Below are 22353 nucleotides of genomic sequence, written 5' to 3'. Positions count from 1 at the left end.
AGTGTGACGGGAATTCGAATGTGTGTGTGTGTGTGTGTGTGTGTGTGTGTGTGTTTTCTTATAGCAAAGCCACATAGAGCTATCTGTTGAGCCTACAGAGGGGAATCGAATCCCTGACTTTAGAGTTGTAAATCCGTAGACATACCACTGTACTAACAGGGGGCGACAGGGATTCGAACCCGCGACCCTGAGATTACAAGTGCCTTAACCATCTGTACTCTAAAGGAATTAGACCAGTTTCATAACTTACAACACTTTCTGAGCAATTTATAAATAAAAGGTAAAAAGGAAACCGAATTAAATTTACATATATATAGTGTGAAACCTTTAAAACTTAAATTTTACAAATCCCAATAAACGATATTTCATATTTGTAAAAATTCATTAATATCATCATTTCAAAGCTTCATACCATTCTCCCATTGACAACTTACGCCATAAAGAACAGAAAATCAAATTGGTATATAATATTTATATGTGTTCAGATACCTCTGTTTTTCAAAAAGATCGTTAAGTAAAGCTATAATTTTTTTCTTTAATCTTTCAAAGAACAATTTCTTACATCTGTTTAACAAATCATAATGTAACGTTTAGAGACAACAAATAAAAAAAAATTAAAGACAGCCCTTGTCATTCACTCAAAATCTCCTGCTTCCACATCATCTGAGGGAACCTCTTCCATATGCCAACCACCCTATTTGAATAATAAACTGTCTCAGCTAAAGATAGCTTTTACCTTGCTTAAACCTATATTTGTGTCCCTTAGTTCTATTATTCTTGTTGTTTAAAATATGAAAAGTACTGGTGCATCAACATTATCAATTCCTTTTAAAATTTGAAACAAATCAGATGCCCTCTAACGTATTTCTTTCAAAACAGTTTTAAGGATCCTAACATCTTCTCACGTGACAACCCCTCCATCCCAAGTATCATTCTAGCGACTCTCCTGAACCCGTTCCAACAATTCAATGTCTTTCCTAAGGTAAAGAGCTCAAGATAGAAAATAGTACTTAAAACGTTGCCTAACTAGTGACCTATATATTAAAATTAAAACCTCTTTGGATTTATATTCAATATTTCGTAGATACAACCTGAAATCCTATTTGTCCTACCACTAGCAACAACATATTGCTTGGATGGCTTAAAAGAATGATTACCACACCAAGATCCTTTTCTTTCATGACACTGTTAAGGTTATTTCCATTCAACTTATAATTCAAATTATGATAACTCACATATAATATCTTGAATTTATCCTAATAAAATCCCATCTGCCATTTACTTACCCAACTCACTACAATGATCTAAATCTTTTTGTAAATCAGCAGCATCCTCTTCATAACCAGCAACACTCAAGCCCTTGATATCGTTAACAAATTTAATTAATTTATTGACCATTTCTTTAACTATGTTATTGATGTAAATCAAAAACAACAATGGTTCTAAGACTGAAACCTGAGGTACACCACTTGCAACGTTAATCCAGGTTGAATGAATTCTATTTATAATAACCCTCAACTTTCTTCCAGTAAGCCACTTTTCCATCAGATTTACTAACTTATCTCTCACATATACAGAAATAAGTTTCTATACAAGCCTTTCATTTGACACTTTGACAAATACCTTCCAAAAATTCAGGTACAACAAATATACACCATTACCCTTATCTACATATGGAGTAACATGTTCAAAGCAAGCCAAAATATTTTTAAGGTAAAAATTTTCCCTTAGTGAAATGATACTGACTACCAGATAAAACTATAAACTTTGTTAAATGACCTTGCAAGTATCTTTTATCAGACTTTCCAAAACTTTTTCCACAACTGATGTAATACTAATAGGCCTATAATTACTGGGGCAACTCCCTTAAAGATAGGAGAAGCATTAGCTAATTTCCAATCTATTGGTACTTGTCCACTATTCAGGAACTTATAAATAATTGTGGCAAGTGGCTCATATTTCCAATCCTTGATCTCCTTTGAAAGACGGCATCGTTAACAGTCCCCTTCACTACATCTCTTACTTTGTCAGTTGTGTCTTCCTCCTGTGCCTCAGAGTAGCATAACCTAACTCTTTTTCTCCTTATTTACCTCACAGACTATTCTATCCACATGCTATGTCAAGGAATCATCTATAACTATACCAAGTTGTTCCAACTAATTGTCTTTAAGTTCATAATCCATATCCTTCACTCCAGTATTTCCTCGTCTACGCAAGCCAAGGCCTGAAATCTGTTGCTCAATAGAATAGGATCTTTACAATTATGTTCTCTATTTTTAACTCTAATACTACCCTTTCTAACTTCCTGAATGTCATTGTTAACCTCAGTTGGTGCCTCTCTTGCATGTAAAAACTTAATCATCTCTTGAAGTCCTGCTGTCATTTCCCACAGTTTATGCTTCTATATATCTGTTTCTTCAGCTTTAGTTGGAATATTTTGCTTGTTTGAGGTAAAGCATAAAACTACATAAAGGGTCATCTGTGCTCTGCCCACCACAGGTATCGAAACTCGCTTTCTAGCGTTATAAGTCTGCAAGCATACCGCAAACTCTACATATAATTTGAACATCCTCACTACTGGCTTCCTTTAAAGTGCATAGTAGTCCAGAGTTTCCAAATAAAACCTATTCATTGCATCTGTCACATCTAACAAACTGGGAACGCTTAACCACTGAACTACTCTTAACCACTGTATTGTTTGTAAAATTAAAATAAACATTCGATATTATTATTAAATACCAATAGCCTGTTGTTAACACTGTTAAGCCTCAATTTGAAAGTTAAATTGTTTTTAGACTGTATTTATTAAAATACAACAATGTATTTATCTTACAAGCTAACCGCAAGATAAATAAAAACTAATCCTAATCTAACGTTATTCTGTCTGTTACACAACTAAAACCTAAATTAAAATCGTATACCTGGTATTTTAATCACCAATCTTACTAAATTTGGTAATTTTCTTATTATTCAACTCTAATTTTTAAGATAGAATTAATAAAACTAAATAACAATAAAAATTTAAAATATTATCAGAACTTAACTTTCTAACGTCTTTTATCCTTTCAAGTAGCGCCCTCAAACTTTCTATAACTCCAAAAAGTACGAAATCTTTCGGTTTGTTAAAGCAGAAAACTACACTCAAAGCTATATGTGCTCTATGCACCACGGGTATCGAAACCTGATTTTTAGCGCCGTAAGCTTACAGACTTGCTGGGTAGTCACTGGGGAAGAGTTCCTTCACAAAACCAAAAACCAGTCATTAAACAATTATAAAAAAAGAGAAGTCACCGGCATCAGACTCATAATTATTTCAAACACGAAATTTATGTAGATTCATTCCCAAATGCAAATTTAAATACAAGACAAAGACTGAATAGGATCTATTGCATTACAAAAAATTTAGAAGTTATATAAAAACGCCTGTAGTACATCCCACAATGCCTTCTCGAGCATAACGTTTTTGACAAAGTAACAGTTAATTCTATTACTAAATGAATCTTATTTTGAATTATCTGGTTTATTGGCTGCGGTATAGCTTCTCATGGAATGACTCTGATTTTGAGTACAAACGTTTAGTTCATAGATCCATCATCTCTTGACCGATCTGAGATATAATTATAGTTTTGGACTCAGAGAGTCAAACACTTTCGATTGTTGTATTCCACCATACCCCAGGTCTCATAGATTAATTTACTCTAATTCTGCCAAAAAGAATTTCAATAGCCGCGGCTATTGAGGATTTATTCTCGTAAAGATAATAGAAAGTAATCTAATTAACTTTCGTCGTTGTTTTTTTTTTATTATTTATTTTGCAATTAGCAAAAATATCTTTTATTGTCAGTAACTTATCAATTTCATTTTGAGTGCAATTTAAAATCATAATGAATTTCCGGAGAGTAATTAGAACTAAAGGAAGTTTTACTGACGTCTAAATAATTTTAGCAACATCAAACTCTCTATATTTAACCTTGTAGGATAACGAACTGAAGAGATTGTAATTATTATAAAATATTTTGACTGATTCTACCACCGTTGGTACCCAACATGGCCAGGTGGTCAAAGCATTCGACTCGTAATTTAAGAGTCGAGGATTCGAATCCCCATCCCACCAAACATGCCCGCCCTTTCAGCCGTTGGGATGTTATAATGTAACAGTCAAACCCATTATTCGTTGGTAAAAGAGCAGCCCAAGAGTTGGCGGTGGGTGGCGATGACTAGCTGCCTTCCCTCTAGTCTTACACTGCTAAATTAGGGGCGGCTAGCGCAGATAGCCCTCGTGTAGCTTTGTGTGACATTCAAAAACAAACAAACCTATCACCACCATCACTCAAAAAAAAAATCAAGGTAACAAGAGAATTAGTGGGACAGAACATTTCCAATTCTTAAGTTTCTTTAAGTTTATAAATTTGAATTAATTATATTAATAAATTTTTAAAAAGTATAAATATCACTTATTGAGAGTTTCTGATTTTATTGGGTTTCTTTTCAGTAGCTTTTATGTAGTTTCTACTTTATAATTTTTCAGGATACTAAAGAATGACTAGTTATGAAACGAGTCTGATTCTATTTCAATAAAGACGAACTGTTCTAGGAGCGCAATGTGGTTACGGTGTATATCGTTTCAGCTTAAACGACCATTGTACAGCGTTCCAGAAAGCATGTTATTATCATGGTGCTGACGTCCTAATATTAAGGTGCTTACTTCAACCACCCGAACTTATCTTTACTTAAAAATAATAGAAACGGTAATTCTCAAACGTTTAAGATAAGCCAATATACAAAAATGAAATTACTGTTTGAACTGGATCAATACGACTCAGCTGCCGTCTTCGCCTGAGAAAAATCAATAACACATTGTTCAGGTTACTCGGCAACTATAACAACAGTAAAAATTAGTTTTCGTGTACACGAAGAAAACAATTGTTCGTAAAGTAGTTTTATCTAATATTAAATTCCCCATTTTGGCATTCATCTTAATAAAACGTTAAAACTCTACGTTATGGCAAACTAAAACAGTAAACACTAATATATTCATACATGTGTATATATTAGTGCTTTATCAAACAAACGAACACTATTTTGAAACCGATTAAAGAGTGCTTGCGGTTAAAGATAAAATTCGCGAATAGAATCACAGCTGCAAGAATATACGTTTTGAAATGGGCAAAATTAAAAAAATACTTTTCAAAAAGGGTCATTTACTAACAAATATAGCGCTCACGTGACTGGGAATTACTATTCTATCAACTGTAAAACATTTTACACCACAAACATAATTCACAGTATTGGTGGTAGTTATTAAAATTAAAAAGCATTTAAGTAAATTGTTCAGAATATAAGAAAACACAGATATGTGTGCACGGGCCGAAATTTTGTAAGTTTACCTGGCCTGGAGGTTCCCTAGCCGATCCCGGGGTGTATTTACAATATACTGCCCGAGCCCACCCGATTTCTTCACACAAAACCGACTTAGGCCCGAAGCTTAAACGAAATATTTCTCATAAGATAGGCAGCATCGACAGACTGTGGTAAGATCGAGACAGCCTGTTTTTATTTTACAACCTGCCAAAGTATAAAAAATAAAAGTAATAACGTAAAAACTCGTGTGTATACTTATCGAAATTGTAATTGATGTGTAATACGACCGTTTTAACAGCTGCTACAAAAGAGGCATAACAGAGTACTTGTAGGATTATATATTTTTTTTAATTTCGCGCAAAGCTACACAAGGGCTATCTGCGCTACCCGTCCCTAATTTAGCAGTGTAAGACTAAAGAAAAGGCAGCTCGTCATTACCACCCACCGCCAACTCTTGGGCTACTCTTTTACCAGCGAATAGAGGGAATGACCGTCGCATTATAACGCCCCCACGGCTGAAAGGGCATGTTTGGTGCGACGGGGATTCAACCCGTAACCCTCGGATTACGAGTCGAACGTCTTAACCCACCTGGCCATGCCGGATCTAAAATTATTTAAAACGGAACCTTTGATACTGAGAACAAAAATTATAATACTGCCTAATACGTATTGTTTGGCCGCAGCTGTGGTTACAGGTAATCGATTTTTAAAAAAAGTTTGAAATATTTTTTAAACAAAGTTGAAAAAAAATTCAGCATAAAACCTCAGGAAGCCCTAATTTTTGCATACAAATCAGACAAAAGTCACCTCACCCAAACCCGATATAGTTCGAACCCACATATTTCTTGTTATTGCCAGCCCAAGCCATAAAGACCTCTATGAAGAAATAAGCAAAGCATGCAGTTTTTTTGTATGATCGGCCAACACACTAAATTTGCACACGTAATATTAAACCACACAACATATATGAAACTCAGAAGTTATTTTCCCCCTCTTCTTGTCAGAAGAAATCATTACAACATTCCACACACAATATTAATATTTTAAACATGCTTTAATACACGGAGTTCCAAATTACATAGAACGTGAGCATTTTCAGTTTTGACAGCAACAACGCTTATGTTATGAATTATGCAACCAGTTACTCCAAACCTCTTACATGTCGAATTGAATTAAGATAATATTAAATTGTATACTCGCTACTGAACACTTTAATAATACCGGTGGAAAAAGGTTATGACATTATTTAACTAAAGCAAACTGCACGCACGGAACGTATTAGCAATATACCGTATTACCAGCGTTTATGCTAATTACCTCTGCACGTACCATCAGTTTGTTTGATTAGTCTTGACTGAGTATATTTGTAGACGATTACACACGTCCATCAGTAAACCAATTCAAACAATAAGTACGTAATAAAATACTACTGTGTTGCAATGTGATTAACTTTATTATATTACAATAAGGATATATCAAGGAAAATTCATGTGTATCTATAGCAAGGTTACTTACTAAAACTGTCTGCTGCCGTCCATAATTTTGAATTTCTGACCAGAAGGAAGATGGGTAATTACAGCACCCTACTGTCCACGTAAAAGATTAACTATTACTCTTATAGTGCATCCATAGTTTAAAGTGGAGAAATATACTGCGGTTCAGCATGAATTCCAACCCAATTCATCCAGCCCCCAAATCCAGCGCTATATTGTAGGGCTAACCAGTGCCCCTCTCCCCAAGAAAAATATTACATACGTAAATACGTGATATCTTTGATACTAATATGAGACCAACACTTTCATTGCACGATTTGTCAATAAGTTTATTCACGTTTCTTTTTCTACATGTCCACACTTACAGCGTCCGTTGTTCCAACGTCTACTCTATAAGTGGCTAACTATAACAAATTGGAATAATCCATAGTACCATTAAGCACTGGGGAGGAAGTGTGATGGATTGGTGATGTTTTCTGCTGAGGCGACAGAAAATATTTGCAAAAAGGTGGAATATTATGTATTATTGATAAAGGATTATATTACTAAGAAAATAACCACAAACATTCATCCAACCTGTGCAGGAATTTCATAGTTAAGAAAAAAGCTGCTGGAGTCATTCAAATAATGCAATGACCCGCAGAAAGCCCTGACCTCAACTAAACTGAGCAGATCTGTAACTTGACAAGTCAAAAGTTACTTCCAAAGAAGCTTTATGGGAGTGTGTGTACAAGAGACATTTGAAGTAAAATTCCAAAGAACACTTTGATTAAATATGCTACAACAATACCTAAAAAACTGTCTACAATTATTACAGCAAAAGGTGGATACAAAATATTGTTTGTTGAACTAAATCACTTCCACTGAGTTTTTGTTGTACTAAATATGAAGATTAATAACAATCTAATGTTTCACCCGTGATTTACTTTCCACTGTTCTTTGAAAGCAGCCTGACATCTAATTTTTGACTTCGTCTTGATACTTTTGCACAGTACTGTAGTTCAGAAAGCCAAGACTTATATAAAGCTGATAATACTATATTGATTTGATACACTCACTTTTACGTTATGACATTAATTGTACATGTAACACGCCTCTGTAACTGAGCTACGAAAACTTACAAATAATATGCTACTTGCAGTCAGCCTAAAAATTGTATTCAATCCATCGAGATGCATGAAAATTTTGTGTAGCTTGTTTAAAAAACGGCAAGGCCACATTTTACTATCGACTGTGACCAGCGTGATGAATTGAACCCTAATTTTAGCGTAGTAATACGTAGACTTATCGCTATCCCAAGAGAGGGGGACACCTCCGCTTGAAACACTTATCTCATATGGTATACACTAGTATCACTAACTATAAAAGATTCTCTTTGTCACTTTGTTCAGGAAGTTTCAATGCTTCTTCTTTGGTGACACCCAACAATCTCTACCGTTGCTTAGCAACACAACTCTTACTTAATTATTCTTAGGCCAACTATACTGTTTATGTTGAATGTCAAATATTCATGTTGATTTGTTAGAAAGATTAATTTTCATTCTTTCTCTAACTTCGATGATATACCTACAAAATAGTTTAATTCAGAAGTTGTATAACATCGAGTTGTAACCAAAAGGAAAGTATTATTCACCAAGTAGTGTTAAAGCTAAGCCTTACGTTACGTTTATTTATAAAATTAGACTACTAACAGGCAAACTACAGTTTGTTTGTTTTTTTAATTTCGCGCAAAGCTACACAAGGACTAATTGCGCTAGCCGTCACTAATTTAGCAGTATAAGACTAGAGGGAAGGCAGCTAGTTATCACCACTCACCGCCAATTCTTAAGTTACTCTTTTACCAACGAATAGTGGGACTAACCGTAACTTATAACGCCCCTACGGCTGAAGGGGCGAGCAGGTTTGGTGTAACGGGAATTCCACCCCACGACTACCAGATTATGAGTCGAGCGCTTTAACCACTTGGCCATGCCAGGCCCAAACAAACTATTATTAACCTTATAGAGTCAGTGTTTACAAAGTTTTGAATAAGGAACAAATGTTAATCAATAAATATTATTTTGGTATTTTAACACGTATATAATATACGTATATAAATATGTGTGTCGGAATATCCACACAATTTTTCAACTTTCTGATCTAGAATACAAAGAAAAGCTCAAAAGTGCTATTTCAGTTTCTTTAAAATGCACACATACTTTTATTTACAAAACATTTACTTTTTCTGAGTGTTTTTACTAAAAATATAGCAATTAAAGAATTACCTCGAGAGTGATGAAATAAGTGAAAGATAAGTGAATCTTGAAGGTACAAACAAATGTCTTTTAGCTAAGTTCTGCGATTTCCATTCCTCATTCAACAATGACTTACTTTCATTTTTGACGGAGTTTTATAATAGCTCATTTATTTTTAAAAAAATGGAAGTAGTGAGAAAAACAAATTTATTTTAACTAAATTGGAGTATAGTCTAGACTTGGATGAGAAAGTTCTGGTATAAAGTGTGTTTCATTTACCCCTTAATAATGATAAAGTACCCCTACAATTAGAACTTCTCACGTGCTTGAGGAATAAACCTACATATTTGCTCGTCCAGTTGGTAGAGCAATGGCCTATTATTCTTATATTTACTTCACTTTTAGGCGCCAGCATGGCCTGGTGGGTTAAGGCGTTCGACTCGTAATCTGTGGGTCACGGGTTCGAAACCCCGTCGCACCAAACATGCTCGTCCTTTCAGCCATGGGTGCGTTATAATGTAATGGTCAATCTCACTATTCGTTGGTAAAAGAGTAGCCCAACAGTTGGCGGTGGGTGGTGATGATTAGTTGTCTTCCCTCTAGTGTTACATTGCTAAATTAGGGACGTCTAGCGCAAATAGCCCTAGAGTAGCTTTGCGTAAAATTCAAAACAAAGAAACAAACAAATTTCACTTTTAATAGCAAAACAGTAGCGATTAAAACATTACCACGCGTTTTACTATTATGACAGGGAACTGAGAAACAATAATCTACTATGTCCACAAAGTTTCATCAAAACCCCGTGATTTTTTACTGAGTTATTATGGAGAAAAAAAAAAAGAGGAAAAAATCGGTTCCAATGTTAACAGATAGGGATTTTTTGTTGTTACCTTGCTGTGTAATCACTTCTAAGTTAAGTCATAGTCCAAATGTATACCAACTTTTGGTCCAAATCCATTCAGCTGGTTTCGAAAAACCTTGTTAACAAACATACACAGGGGTGACATAACTTCTGTCCATCTTCGGTGGCGGAGGTAAAAACTCTGGCCAAGGTTTTAGAGACACATAAACTCGTTGTAATTTTGTATTACAAAAACTCAGTAAAAAGTAATGCACATACAGCCATTAATTATTATTATTAATATAAGACCTAATATAAAATAATGATTCATTAAAAGAGAAACGGCATCGAAATCATACGACATATTCTGTTACTTTTAAATTTTAAAATGACGTTTCGTTGTTTAATCCTTATTTCCACAATTCATTATCACGCGTTTTCTTAAACTTATATTTACTGCTTCTACAACATCTAAAGGCAACCAATTCCAAAAGCCAACCACCCTGTTAGAAATATAAAACTGTCTTAGCTGGAGACGACTCCTACTATGCCAAAATTTATATTTTTGTCAATTAGTCCTACCATTTTCGCTAATAAATATGAAAAAAGATGATGCATTAACACTATCAATTCCCTTTATGGTCATAAACATCTCAATTAGACCTCTGCTAATTCTTTTTTTTTTTTCCCAAGAAAAAACAACTTGAGATATTTCAGCCTCTCTTCGTATGGCAACCCCTCCATCCCAGGCACCATTCCAGTAACCCTTCTTTGAACCCTTTCCAACAATTCAATGTCTTTCCTAAGGTGAAGAGCCCCAAAGTGAGCACAATATTCCAAATATGGCCAAACCAGTAGCATTTATACTTGCATTCAATATTTCTGTAGATACAACCTAAAATACTATTTGCTCTACCACCAGCAACAACACGTTGCTTGAATGACTTTAGAAACTAATCATCTATTACACCAAGGTATCTTTTTTCATAACACTGTTAAGGTTATTCCCATTCAAATTGTGATAACCAACATGCAACATCTTGCATTTATCCGAATTAAATCCCATCTGTCATTTAGTTGCCCAACTCACTAAATGATCTAAATCCTTTCTTAAAGCAGCAGAATCCTCTTCATACCAGCAACACCCAAAACCTTAATATTATCCGCCAATTTAAGTAATTTATTGAATATTCCTTCATTTATGTGACTGATTTAAAAAGAACAAACGTCCTAAGACTGAGCATTGAGGTTCCCACTTGTGACATTAAACCAGTCTGACTGAACTCCATTTGTAACAACCCCGTGCTCTCTTCCATCCACCCACTCTATATAGACAAGTTGTCTACAGAAAGAAAATCGTTTTGAAATGTGTGTAGAATTACAAAAAAAAAAAAAAAAAGCTTTACCTTGCTCTAATAATTATCATATTATATATGCTTAGTTGATTTAACTGACCGTTATATTTCCTGTATTTATATTCGGGGAAACCCATACGTTTAAACAAAGAAACTGTTTACCGAATCCTACAATCCACTTTATATATAAATGAATTCAAAAAGAACAGATGGAACTGGAACAGCCTAACATTTACCTGCACGCCACTGACGCAAAGCAGCACGTTTTAGTTTTATTCAGTTTGTTTCCTGTTTCGAAACTCTACAGATTTGCCAAGTAAATGATATTTTATTTAAATAATGTAATAGGTAAACAATAAATAAAGAATTACAGACACTAAGACACACAATTATTTTCGGCATAAACATATAAAACAAACAAAATACGTTAAAGTATGAATACATTACAGACGAAAAAGTATTATCAATACTAGCAGAAATACACACATGGGCAAATACAACTGCGAGTTCATACAGAATACGGTTTAAAACAATGTACCCGGTTCTTCACATTCAATAATGTGCACCATAAGAGAAAAAGGATTTCACTGAAATCTAACTAAAAATAAGCCATCATCACAGCATTATATCACAGAGTAGATTTTATGGAAGTATTACTTTGAATACACAGTTATCAATGAAAGTTCCTTGCTCTCTTGTTACAATACTCATGAGATTTTCACTGAAGGAAAACGTAATTTTTATGTTTGTTTTTTTACTTGCAACTTAATCCATTTCTGTAACTTTTATTGGTTAAAACAGAAACTTATTCCTTTTTGTTTGTAACGGTTATGGGTTATATCTCAAACATATCATTTCTGCGGAAACTTCAACTGTTTTATTTACAACTATAAAAAGAAAATGCTGCCAACTTAAACACATTTTACTCAGTTGTGATTAGCGAATATTGGTTCTGTAGTTTCCGAGATGCGAATTTTGGACGGATTCGTCGCAAGCTCCATTATAATACGATTATGTAGCAGTAATTTTATTAATAATACATAACATATGTTTTATGATACTTTTAAACTTTATTGTTTTATAATATAAATATAAAAATTCGGGAAATAGCCAACTTTAAACACAAGCTTGTGAATAAAATTAAGAAAGTAAGAACAAGCCGTAAAATTATTATTCCATAAGAAAGTATACTAAGCTGTACAGAGTTAGTCTTAACGTTGCGATACTGTCGTTCTTTAGACCTAACGTTTAATTAATTGAGAAATATTTTAGTCGTAAATGAGCGACAGTAAGTGCTTGAGAAACTTGAAACAATAGACAGTAAATCTTGCAATGGTTTAATTCAATCACGGATTTCTACCTGTAGCAACATTACATTCTTTCAAAGACATTACAATTCTACATTGTAGGGATACTAAGTTTTTCAAGAGCATTATGAGTTTCTAACTATCACCGTTTTAGCATTATTTAAAATTAAAGGCATTGTAAGTTCTAACTGTAAGAATATTAGTGTTTTTTATTTATACACCATGAGTTTTTATTTATTAAACCCTGTTAATTCATATTCTGTAATCAAAAAATTAAGTAAAAAAAGCTGAAAAAGATAACTGATTATTTATGTAATACACAATAATCAACGTAATTTCTTTTTACAATAATTTACAGTTTTTATTAAACACACACACACACATACATACATACATATATGTGTGTGTGTGGATAAGTTGTTGCTCACCTAGATACCAAATGTTCAAGTTATTGTCTTTCCACATCCCTACATATCTTCACAGAAATGCTAGCAGAACATTTTGCAGTCATCACATGACATCACCAGTGTACTGTGTTATCTCTTTAATGACTGCATGCATCACCTGTCTTATCATTTCAATAGTAATCTGACTCCTAGAGCAATTTTCTATTAACTCCAAATAGAACATGTAACAGTAGTGTTGGGGAATAATTATGTGTATAATGACAGGCATAGAGTGGGTAAAGTTCTCCTTGAGCTATTAGAGTACACACACACACTTCTGTTGATAACGCAATCTTATACCATTAAAATAGAAGCGTCTTTCTTAGCTATCACACAGAGAATGAAAAAGAAAGCCACTATCTGCTTTCTTTGTAATAATAAGGGTACAAAGTCTTCCTTACTCTTTGAATTAAAACATATATTTAGGTGTACATGTGTAATGTTGTTTATCTCTTAAAATGATTAAAAGCTAAGCTATATGTACACCAAATAACTCTGTTCTTTTAATTATACATTTTAAAATACTTTTTGTTTAAAAAATTTCTTTGGGAGAAAATGCAAGTCCAATTTCTCTCTCTCTCTCTTTTTATGTCATTATTTGTTTTCCTTCATCAGAAACTTTATATGGTATATAAAGAAATGACCACGAATCTTTTCAACCTCTCATGTTTAAAATAATACAGGTATAAAGTAACATTTATACAATTAAAATGCCATTCAAATAGTTACTTACCTTTAGGCTGAGGAAAAAATTAATACATTGCTAGTTCAACAAGATGTTAATTAATTAAATGAAAAATGCATGTATACTAATAATGATGTTAATACACTTCCTAAAGTTTTTTGTTTTTTTTGCATTATATTACAATCTGGACTTAATACTTACCCAAGAAAAAGTATTTTTGCATTTGGATATGTATGCATATATATAATACATAGTTGTGATAATATAACTTCTGAAACATAAGTTTAAAACAGAAAAATACCATGTATAATGTACATTGCAATGATCTGTGTTTTGCTGCATATAATCTATAAGTTAGTATAACAGAAAAATATCTCAGTTGATCAACTTTTTCATTTTCATGACATTTACCACATATAGTAACTTATTTCAACAAAATATGAAAATCCTGAAGAAAAACAAAACTTAAGCAAAGTCCAAACTAAACATATGCCAAAAAATACTATTTACACAGATATACCATTGGAAGGAGTTACATACTAACAAAAATAGTAAGGGATCTCAAAAAGTCATTTATATCCACAAGTCTGTTTTACTTGTCTCACGTACACCACAAATGTTAGTTTGTTGGGAAAAAAAAATTTTTATTCTACTCACCAGAACATCTATATTCTCTCTACTAAGTTTCAGTTACATATATATACATTTATAGAAATGTTCCCTATACCCTAAAAAGAAAAAAAAGAAAAAAAGAGAGAGAGACTAATTGAAGGCTTACTGGTGTTAATAACATGAACAAAAAAAACTATGGCATTCATTTTGTTTTCATATTATAACTGACAATCCTGCAAAATTTTACTTAAATGTACAAAATTATATATATCAATATGGCTGTTCAATGGCACATCCCACATCACTCAATCTTACAAAACACCTTACTAGTACATGTTTGTGATTAAAGAAAATAAAACTTTATTTCAGTCTTGTACTTCAAAACAGTCTGCTACTGTAGCAGCTTAGGAAATTACTTAAGTTATAGTGCATATAACCTTATGTGAATATTTTATTTTAATAGGATAACTTTCTTATACATAAGTTCAAAACTAATTACTAAAACAAGTGTAAGTTTATGTCTAAATCATCATAAAATGTATTTCACACTGTACTAAAGTTTCTTTACACGAACATACATTTTCTTCTAAGTATACCAGTTTCGACTGATTCAGAATTCATATGAAAATAAAGTTTTAATTCATATTTGTTACAATATTTATAAAAGGTTTTAAGGTAAAGATATAATTACTTTCTAATGTTAAAGTAGTTCTTTAGTTTACTTAAAGTAACAATAAAAAACTTGTTAGGATCAATTTAAGCTAAAGAACGAGAACAATAAACATGAATGGCTTTCAATGCTCAGGTGATTGAGCTGAAACCCTAAACAAAATTGGGCATTTAATCATTTTACTGCTATCTAAATAAGGAAAAGATCTATGGAACTTATTAGTGATGAAATAACTATTAGATTCACATGTACAGTTAGTTTTTTCCTAACTATTAGATTCACATGTATAGTTAGTTTTTTCCTACCTATAACCAGCTGTAAATAATTAATGAAAGATTGACTTGCTAGTGAAACAAAGTATTGTTGTATAGGTAGTACTTCTCATAATTAAATCATAACTTGGCTTATTACCAAAAAATGGAGAATTATTATAAACTGAAATGTATAATATGATGAACATGCTCAAGATATTAATGGTGTCTTAACTGAAGATACAATTAGACCAAACTTAAGAAAAATTTTGTACAGCTAACCTCAGTATGGCAACTCTCAATTGTAACTATGCATGTATATTAATTTATACTTACTTGATTTCTAAATATCTGCCACTATTTTTAACAAAACATCTAGAGGGTTTGCTTGGATGATCTTGACTTCACAGAATATAAATACATAGAAAAAGTTTTAAAGAGTCTAAAAACTGGTATCAGAGGTTTTTTGGAACACTTAAATTGGATTAAACTTGTTTGTTTAACAATGAACAAATAAGATGTCATTCAAAATAATAGTCTAAATCTTAGATTTCACAAATGTTCAGTCTAGCAACATCATATGGAATCCAAAGGTACTGGGTGGGATTCAAGACTTGAATCACAGATTTACATACTGGCACTGGCATGTAAGAATTAGTTCAAAATAAGTCCCAAATTTATATTTTTGAAATGTTAATAGTGGGAACAAAGAAGGTTTAGCAATTTTCATGTTTGGTTGCACTGACTTATATGGAAATTAGCTTGAGCATGTAAGAAATAATTCAAAATAAAGATCTACATTTATACCTTTCATACTAGAGGTATATTAGACCTCTGTAATAAGAATGGGGGCATGACCTTCAGATTTGCTTTTTCAATTTTCACTGAAAATTATGGTACATTTTGATGGTATCCAAGGTTGTGTACATCTCTTGAATATGTTTTATACAGATATAGGTTCAATGTAGGTAAGTAGTTGCACACACACACACAAACACACCCTCCACATCTCATCTTCATGCATGACAGTGTGCAGAACAACTGTTAGAATTATAATTACTTTTTAGCCAAAAAGAGTTTTAATCAGTTAAAAACAGCAATATCCAACAATATAGAGTTCTTAAAATATTATATAAATTACCCTTGAAAAACTATTTAAATCATAGGATGAAAGTTCTGGAAGTAGGAATTTGAATATTTAGAATATTAAGTAAGCCTTCACACATGCAGATTTAGGCTTGTGTTTAAACATATCTACTGCTGTAGTAGATAAGCAAGCTTATATGTGAAATTATTTGCCTATATATTCTGTTGCTATAATTTAAATATATTCAAATGCATATTATATACATATATGGATGTAAAAAAGTACAATTAGTCTACATAAGGCTTTGTTGTGGTAAAAGGGGAGACTTTGATAGCCAAAAGGTCTTCTCTTACTTTATTTCTCTGTTGCTATTTTTTCATACCTTTTCTACAGTACTTTGAAGTTTCAATTATTTTTATTATAGGAAAATATAGAAAGATTTTAAAAACAATGCAAAGAAAGGTTTCCACAAAAAATCCACCATAAATCATTTGAGCTACATTAATAAAATGAGCCTAAACCCCCTAATGGAAAAACATATTTCAACAGATATTACATGGTAAGTCTTATTCTAAGAATTCTTATATGAAAAAGAACTGAATGTTTAAATGACACATGATGGAATGTTCAATTTTTTTTTTTTTTTATTTGCTGATGACTTAAATTTTGGGTGTTGCTCACTGTAAGAAGTATACTAGAGGATTTGGGTTATTTGGTGAGTTAAATAAATAAATGGCAGATGGTTTTTAAGGATAATAAATGCAAAGTAATGTATGTTAGGATATCACATTATGAACTATGAAAGGATAAAATATTGATGCTCTGACTTATCAGTCTCTTAAGCCATCCAGTAAAGGTGCTGTTCCTAGTGGCAGAGTAAATAGGATTTTTGGTTAGATCTACAGATATACCAAATACAAGTTCTAAAGAGATTATAATGTCATTACACAAGTCAATGAGCAGGTCACATTTGGAGTTCTGTGTTCATTCTTGAGCTCTTCCCCTGAGAAAGAAGATTGGATTGGTGGAAAAAATTCAAAGAAGGGCTACTAGAATGATACTTGGCATGGAAATATTGTTATATAAAAAATCACTGAAATTGTTTTATCTTGAAGAAAGAAGAGTTGGAGGAAATCTGACTAATATGTTTAAGGCTGTTAAAGGAATTAATGATGTATCATCTTTTATCACAATTAACGATGAGAATGATAACACTGGACACAAATATAAAGTTTGGCAGAATAGGAGTCATTTTCAACACTTAATGATGAGAATGATAACACTGGACACAAATATAAAGTTTGGCAGAATAGGAGTCATCTTCAACACTTAATGATGAGAATGATAACACTTTTCCTAAGTAAACTTTTCCTACTACTGGGAAAAAAATCAACAGTGTTTCAGTTTAAAATAAATGAGGATTTTAATCACTAGTACTCAAATGCTCTCTTTCAATTACATTTCTGAACAACTTGTTCTCAGTAGTAAAAAAAAAAAAAAGGGGCTACAGTAGTTTTCTTTAGTAAGATCTTTCAAATAATTGTAAGAGAAAGATCTCTGGCAACCTCAGAAAATTCTCCAACATCATGTGAAAACATGATAACTCAGTCAATATCTCTCTACAGTTGAAGTCTCCTTTTAAGTCATAACAACAGGTGCAAAAGAGCTAGTTGGAATTCATTGTCTGATGAAATAACAACATTCTGTGTAATGCTACGGATCATTCAAGCTTCCCACAAGTAGACAGTGCCAGCACTATATACTATTTACAACTTCACATATGCTGTACCATGTACAATGTAGATTGGTTGGTCCCTAAATGGTAAGACTATCACCTGTATGTATGTATGTATGTATGTATGAGTCAGGGGTACAACTACACAGAAAACTGATAACAGGGGTTAACAGTCAGCATCTGTTGGTACAATCCCTTGTAGTGGTAAGTCTCTAGGCAGTAAGACCATCACATGGATGTACAAACCAGGAATAAAGCAAAACAAAAGTTGACTAGCTTGCAAGATAAACTCCTATATAAAATTTGGCATCACTTTAATAGTAGGATAAAAACTCCTCTGCACTAGTAAGGTGAACGCATTAATCATACAAAGTCATCATTCAGATGGAATTAGATTGCTGGAAAACAATATACCATATGGTATAGCTAGTAACAGTAAAAGGTAGGGGACCAATAGGATAGTGTACAGCCCCATGGCAACTGGTAATATCTGTAAACAAATTCTTTTTTATCACCTGTGAGGCAACTGACTACAGGTGGGATAAGCATCTGTTGGCACAACTCTTAATATCTTAACATACTACAAAATTCAGAAACACTTTAAGCCTATTTATATTGGTAGCATACCTTATCTGCCTGTATAAATCTACCAATGCCAACAAACTAATCAAGTGGCTAACAGGAATTGCCAATAAGCATCCTTCCTTCCTTCCTTCTTTTTTTTATATATTTGTTTAAAATTTATTTATAAAAACGACTGGTTAAACTCTAGTTACAATAGTTTAACACTCCTACGAAAAGACGTTTCTAGTCCTGATTTCTCCAAGCCCGTTCCCCTGGCTGTGGTTTCACTAGATAGTAGATTGGGACAGTGGGAATCTCGTTAATCCATTCATTAATGGATTTAAATGGCAATTTCATTTAAATACAAAATTATTAGCCTAATATTAATAACCTTTCAAGTTGCTCTGGGGCCTATTAGGCCCCACTTTTCGTAGGAGTGTTAATTTTTCTGAAATTGTAACTGACTAGTGAAGTAATTTGTACTTAACAATTATACAAACCAGTACTTTACAAAAGTCTAAAAGGAGAAATAGATGGTTTTCTTAAATATAAAGGATGAGTTAAAATTCTGCCAAGAAAGGATATGCAAGAAATAGCTTTGAAGGATCAAATGGTTCCTTGTCTTAAACATGTTATTTTAACAATCTAGCTTCAAATATTCTCTAGATTTTTAGTATCTTCAAAAGATACCATTCCTTATAAACAAAACTACCTTACCCTTTTGTACTTAACTTCAAACCTTTTAAAATAATATATTCAAAAGCTTCATTTTACTCAGCCTCAGTCATACCTATGACATTTAATCATAACTTAAGTTTATAGTTTTATAAATTCCCTGTAAATGTTCCCAATATTGAAAATAAAAGAAATTTCAACTTAGTGTACCTTGTATACATAATCTATGTTTTGTATTAGATGACAATCCACCAAACTAATAGTTTCCCTCATTTAAACCTAAACAAACTTTAAATGGTTGTTAATGGAATTATGTATTCATACTTTCATAAACTCTCCCCAGTATGTTAACATCAATCCACTAACCTTAAATCTGTTTCATATACCTAACCAATTTATTGTCTTCTATTCAATCCTTCACAACTGCTCAAAATTTATTGCTTGCATTTAAAGTCTGAAACAATACACAAAACAGATACTAGATTATTTCTGTCTTTACTCTTTTATGACCAGGCATTTTGTATTTCCAGGAACTAGGGAAAGTGAGAAACCTGATGAAAATTTAAATAATTTGTATATGCTTGATTTATTAAAATATTATTGAAGAAAAGCCTATAAAAAAGTTATTATAAGATTCAGTATAAAAACTCATTACCAAAGCAAGGCCATATGGTCCCTGGGAATAGAAACAGTGGACATATCAAGTATATCCCTGTCATATATAAAAGGTTAAAAATCCACTGTAGTTTTTTTACCTTACTAACAACTCTTCATAATTGACCAATGCTTACATCATTAGGTTATCTATAAATTTCTACAATATAGATCTTTATAACTAGATAACATCTCTTCAGAATTAATATCTTTGTTACATTGTATCTCCACAGTAGCTGTTTCCTACTAGCGTAACAGCTATTTAAATTTATTATCATTAGATTATTTTACCTGAAAATATAAATTCTCTTTCAACTTATCATTCTTTCCTAAAACGGATTAAAATTCAATTTTTGAAACACATTTCTGTATATATTTACAATTCTTAACAATTTTCTGAAAACCTATGTTAATCACACTTGAAAATATGAACACATGAACTGTAAAAACTAAGTTTATGTATATGCATGACTATACTCGGATATTTCAAGAATAAATAAGCTTTTCTTGTAAAAATTATGAAAAAAAAACAATATTAGTCCTGAGAGAATAAACGAGTAAGAAATACACAGAAGAAATTCCAAGAGTACAACTTTACTAAATAACTAACTATATATATATTTCTTAATGGGTCGGTTATAACGTAAAATCTGAATTTACTTTATGGAAATAACGTTACTGTTACCCGAGTCGACCATAGGCAAAACACAGCCAACAAGAATATCAACTTATCTAATTATAGCTTTTTGCACCTATAAGTCCAACCAGTACTTCAAATATCCAAATCGCTTATTTCACAAATTAATGTCTATAAAAGAAGTAATTCTGTCTAGAATCACGAAAAATCGTAAGTTTCTAAAGCTTACGAATTTCAGTTTGAGGATAGGTTTATATATATACTGATGAGTAATAAAATTGCATCTGATAAACGCGCGCCCCACCAATGGTATCGCTGGCGCACAAAAATATAGCTAATAAAAAAAGGGAAAAAAGACGTGATACATTAATTTACTCTAGTCTTAACTAAAATAATTTCAAGTGCCGCGAGTAGTGAGAATTCCCTCTCGTTTTCTTTCGGCTTCACTCTCGGTGTCTCAATCAAAGCTCAAAGTGAATGACCTCAACGTAAACAGCGCTGCAAAATATCATCTCAACTTTCCATAACAGTTACACACAGGCGGACCATGTGTGAAAAGTTTGTTTACTGACGACGCACCGTGTTAGGAACAACGCTGTATAATGGTGACAGGCTATACAGTTAATGTTTTTTTTTAACGTGATCCAAGTTTGGCACACTGGTTTTTCTAATATCGTTATAAAATCATATCGTTTCTTAACTCGTAGTTTTAAAAATATTCACAAAACTAGTGGAATTTGTCATACTATTTCACTTTCTTAATATACTTTACTCCGTTATCAGCACTCACTCAATCACATCAGTTCTTAGTTGTAATTGTTATATTCTCAAAAGTTGAACATTTGTTATCCGAAGGCAATTTATGGTTTCGTTTTGTATACGTCAATTGAGCGGTGACTCGTGTTACCACTTTGTACATAAGTATAATCCTTATATGTATGTGTGTACGTAGATATATATATATCTAAACTTAAGGCTACATCTTTATTTTTTTCTCAAGTTCACATCCGTCAACTCTACGATTCTACCGTCTTGTACAAGTTAAGCCTAACTTACCTAAAACTGCTTGAAGTGCTTGCTCTTCTCCAGCGTCGTCCATTGTCAGGGTAAAAAAAAAAAAAAAAAGAAAGAAAGAAAGAAAGAGTCTAGAAACTCATACCATATCAAAAATAGTAAAAGCAGTATAGAATATTTAATACATCCAGTAATTTTAAACTTGTTTTTATTTTGTGTGCTGTTCTTCCCTGACCAAGAACGAACTTAGTCACTCCTCGTACTCCACGGACACCTGATAGAGTTGTTGCACCTGTACTGTCACGTGATCAACGGTCTTGGATCAATAATAGCAAAACTTTCATATCGCATATGGTCATCTATTATTTATGACTGTAAAAATTTATCCTCAGGTTAGACATTTTTGTTACGAACTCGATGCAGTGGTTCACACTATGTTTAATGTATACACCATTTAGAGTATAACTAACTAAACGCTGAAACATAACTCAATATAATTTTTCCCGGATAAGTGATTCACATCTTAAATACAGGTAAACTAGTCATAATTATACCACTACTTTATGGAGTAGAAATGAGGCCAGGTGGGTAGGGCTCTTGACTCCCAAGCTTAGGTTTACGGATTCAAATCTCCGTCTCACCAAATATGTGACGGTAAATTACATAATTCGTTCGTAAAATAGTAACATAAGAGTGGGTGGTGGCAAATAGCTATGTTTCACTGCTCTATTG

The 22353-nt window shown here is 32.6% G+C and overlaps 1 long non-coding RNA gene across 1 annotated transcript in view; it reads right to left on the bottom strand.

Moving 5' to 3' along the window:
* The window catches only part of LOC143226332 (uncharacterized), a 104428-nt gene extending 82541 nt beyond the window's left edge, over window positions 1-21887 (bottom strand). Inside the window, exon 1 of the long non-coding RNA XR_013014548.1 lies at window positions 21664-21887. This is a non-coding gene — a long non-coding RNA (uncharacterized LOC143226332). The remainder of the gene's footprint in view (window positions 1-21663) is intronic.
* Window positions 21888-22353: the final 466 nt, after the last annotated feature.

Source organism: Tachypleus tridentatus, chromosome 9, assembly GCF_004210375.1.
Source record: "Tachypleus tridentatus isolate NWPU-2018 chromosome 9, ASM421037v1, whole genome shotgun sequence".
NCBI classification, from domain to species: domain Eukaryota; kingdom Metazoa; phylum Arthropoda; class Merostomata; order Xiphosura; family Limulidae; genus Tachypleus; species Tachypleus tridentatus.
This window is presented reverse-complemented; position numbering and strand designations above follow the sequence as displayed.